Source organism: Trachurus trachurus (genome assembly GCF_905171665.1).
Source record: "Trachurus trachurus genome assembly, chromosome: 13".
In the NCBI taxonomy this organism is placed as follows: Eukaryota; Metazoa; Chordata; class Actinopteri; order Carangiformes; family Carangidae; genus Trachurus; species Trachurus trachurus.
Window position 1 is genome coordinate 19555988 of NC_139892.1, and position 4512 is coordinate 19560499.

Sequence of the window (4512 nt, forward strand, 5' to 3'; positions counted from 1 at the left end):
ACATCAGCAGCCTAGCGGATGAGGCAGAGGAGGCAGCAAGAAATGGGAACCTGAAGCAGCTATATGATACCACCAGAAAGCTGTCTGGCAAATACAGCAAGCCACAGAGACCAGTTAAGGATAAGGAAGGTAAAACCATTAAAACAAAAGAAGACCAACTTAAACGCTGGGCAGAACACTTTGAAGAACTGCTGAATAGGCCCCCACCAACAAACCCCCCTAATATTGAACCAGCAGAAACTGACCTCCCTATAAAATGCGACACTCCCAGTAGAGAGGAAATCCGGAAAGCTGTACAAAAGTTGAAGAACGGCAAAGCAGCGGGGCCAGACAACATACCAGCTGAAGCATTAAAAGCGGATCTGGGTACCACTGTGGAGCTTCTATACCCACTCTTCGGGAAGATATGGCAGGAAGAGGAACTACCATCAGATTGGAAAGAGGGCCTAATCAACAAGCTTCCGAAAAAGGGAGACCTGGGAAACTGTTCCAATTACAGAGGCATCACCCTACTCTCAGTACCGGGGAAAGTACTGAATAGAGTCATCCTAGATAGAATGCAAGATGCCGTAGACCAACAAATAAGAGACGAACAAGCAGGATTCAGGAAAAATCGATCATGTGTGGACCAGATTGCTACCCTCCGTATTATCATCGAGCAATCCTTGGAGTGGAACTCACCACTGTATGTCAACTTTGTTGACTATGAAAAAGCGTTTGATAGCATGCACAGGGAGACTATCTGGAAACTGTTAAGACATCACGGAGTTCCCACCAAGCTGGTGAACATCATTAAGAATAGTTACGCTGGGATGACCTGCAGGGTGATACATGAAGGTCAGACCACCAACCCAGTGGAGATCAAGACTGGTGTCAGGCAAGGCTGTTTACTATCGCCACTCCTTTTTCTAATAGCCATCGACTGGATAATGAGAAATGCAACGCATCAAAGGAAAAACGGAATCCAGTGGACCCTGTGGACTCAGCTAGAGGACCTGGATTTTGCAGATGACCTGGCGCTGCTCTCACACAGTCACGAGCAGATGCAAGAAAAGACCAACATACTTGCAGACATGTCAGCACAGGTCGGACTACATATTCATAAAGGAAAAACACAGTACATGAGGATGAACACCACGAGTACAGAAAAAATCAAGATCAAAGATGACACGCTGGAGGAAGTAGAGTCCTTCACCTATTTGGGGAGTGTGATCGATAACAAGGGAGGAACAGAGGCTGATGTAAAAGCAAGAATAGGTAAGGCCAGAGCCGCCTTCCTACAACTCAAAAACATCTGGCGCTCCAGAGAGATAAAAGAAGTAACTAAAATAAGAATCTTCAACTCCAACGTAAAATCTGTCTTGTTCTATGGAGCCGAGACCTGGAGAATGTTGAAAACCACAATCAGTAAAGTGCAAACCTTCATTAACAGCTGCTTAAGAAAAATTCTGAAGATCTACTGGCCAGACAAGATTACGAACCAAGATATGTGGGCAAGGACGAACCAGGCACCAGCTATGGACGAAATAGGACGAAGAAGATGGAACTGGATAGGACACACACTTCGGAAACCAGCATCTAACATCACTAGACAGGCTCTAACTTGGAACCCACAAGGGAGGAGAAATAGAGGCCGGCCCAAAAATACCTGGCGGAGAGATCTCCAGGCTGACACCAAGAAGATGGGATACAACTGGTCGCAGATTGAAAAGAAAGCCAGTGACCGAGTGCTCTGGAGGTCCCTTGTCAATGGCCTATACCCCAGCAAGGGGTGACAGGCGTAAGTAAGTAAGTGTGTGTGGAGGCAGACGGATTGGTGCATGAGGACAAGGCAAGAAGCAGTGAAGGGAGAAAAAGTGATTTTATTGGTATTGTAAATGTATCATGTTTGTAATTATGTTAAAAGTGTTTTATTTATTTGGTGAAAGCAGCACCATCTTCACTGTGCAGCTGTCTTGTAGGTGCTACAGTGTATTTTTGTTTTAAAAGGGAATTCATTCTGCTACCTTCCAGCACTTATTCCCTGTATCTGGCTGTTTTTGTTCCTCTAAAAACCCAGAGAAGGTGTAAAAGAGTTAATGTGGTTGAGAAATTAGGCTTGTGCAGGGAATGATAGTAAAGGATGTTGTTCTTTTGAGATTGATTGATTTCTTAAAGAGTACGAGATGATCAAAAAACACATGAATAACCGTAAGCAGTCTGAAGAGCCTCCCCTGTGTTAGTGTCCATATTTTATATTGTCAGATGACTCATCCCTTCTGGAATAAATTTTAATGTGTGTGTGTGTTTTTTTTTTAGTTTTTTGCTTTTTTGCATGCACCCCACATAGTTCCTCTAATGCTGCTGAGTCTGAGAGGTGTGGGATTGCTTTCGTGGAAGTACTCCAACACAGTTGCAATAAGCCAGGGGTATAACCTCCTGGCAAGTCGCAGGATGATTTTGGAAGGGCATTTTCATATTTTCACCCCTCTTCCTCTCCAATATCCAAGCCAGAGTCCTACATTTCTGCCCAGTGGACATTAGCTCCGATGGTCAAGGTCTGTTCAAAAATGCAAGAGATGCACAAACATTAAAACCTCTGTGAATATTATTTATTCTTTTTTTTTTTACCAATGAAAATTCACCACTGGATTACAGTACATTAAATCCCTTTTTCAATATATGACATGATGCCCTGTATCCAAATTTGTATCACGAGTTTAGGATAGAAAACACTTGAGAGCTACCTGCAGACACCGTCCAATTATTAAAACACTGGTTTGCACTATACTCAACTATAAACACCCTAGAGGACAAATGGCATTAGTAGCGTCAGATGCGTGGGCATTCAAGATTCAAAACGAGAGCCTTGTTAGAGATAAGTTTGCAGTATGGTAAATATTAGTTGAGATCACACTTCCTGTACATCATTTTGTGACCTTTTCCCTGCAAGACACCTTGTAATGTATCCATGGCTTATAAATAATGTAACAGACTGTTCTGTGTTTATGCGTGAAAAGGAGGTGTGTCCCTCTGAGTTGCCGTAGGGCGGAAATAAGTTGGCGGGGTTTACCGCTGGTGTTGTGTACAGTAGGTGTCTCAGTCTGGAGGAATAAAGTGAGCAGAGCTGCTACTGGACACGCTATCTCGTCTCCTGTCCCGTTTATTGTTTTCTATATCGATACAGTATAGGCGAACCCAGAACGCTCGGCTACAATAACATTCCTTCCTCTGTTTTGCGTTTGTTCAATATTGTAGTTATTAGAGCTGTAACAGGTTTTGGGTAAATCTACCTATTATTAATTATTTTTGTTTGGTTATTTGCCTGCCTCTTGAGCTGTTGTTGTCTCTTCTCAAACTGTACTTATGTGTCTAGCATATTATGGAGTGTTAGCAATAGTGTTGTCGGTTTTGTATTGTTTTTGATATTGGTTGTTAAGACATGTAAAAAGGCCAACTAAGGGTGTTTTCACACCTGCAGTGTTAGTGTGCACTAAATTTAGATCGCACTAAATTTGGTCCCGTTTGGGTCAGTGTGAAAGCACATTGCACTCTAATGCGCACCAAAACTAGTGCGGCCTGAGGAGGTGGTCTCGGTTCGGCTCCAGCCGAACTCTGGTGCGCACTAGTTGATGTGTGAAAGCAACCGCACTCTGGTGCGACCCAACTGCCAGGCGAACTCAACAAGTTTGAGCTAAAAGGGCTCCCGTAGTCGTTGACAAGGACTCTAAACTGTGACTTTCTCGCATGAAAAAATATTTAAAATTGATAAAGTGACGTTTTAACAACGCTACAGCGGACTTTTAGCTGCTCTACTGCTAGGCTATCAGTTAGCATAGCTTTGAAGCTAATGCCGTAAAACGGTAGCCAGGCTAGCGCCGCCTACTGGTTCCGGCAAATTTCATTTGCCTCAACAATGTAGTCAGGACACTAGCAATGCGTTTCGGTTTGCTCCGTCCGCCAGAGCGGACGGACCAATCAGCGAACAGACGGGTAAGTGAAGGCGATGACGTTGAACTCAAGCGCTCAAGATTAACCTATGAGCTTAACCGGTGTATAGCACACGTGACCACCAAGCAGCAGCGATTAGTTGAAGCAAATGTAAGCAACCGCCTCCCGGAAGCAAACGAATCCCTATGGCTGGTGTTCAGACGCTTTTTGAAATGTAATGAAATAAGCGGCTGATGCATCAGGCTAGTAAAACGGCGCATGCGCGGCAGAAGCGTCTTGAACGGATCTTGTTCCGGGTACAGATCGGGCACTGACAGTGCGCACTAGGGTGCGCACTAAACATGCGTGAAAACACCCTAAGAGCAGGGAGGGAGAATCAGCAATAGCTATATAACTGCACACATTAGTTTCATGCCGTTTTGGAACTTAACTTAAAACTGTGTATAAAATTAATATACAACTGAACTAACTAAATAAATTGCACCACATTGGATTTTAAGAAAGACCCACTGTTTGCTCACCAGACATTACTTAACACACCTGATGTGCAGAAACCTACAGAAAGCTTTAAGTGCACTTTCA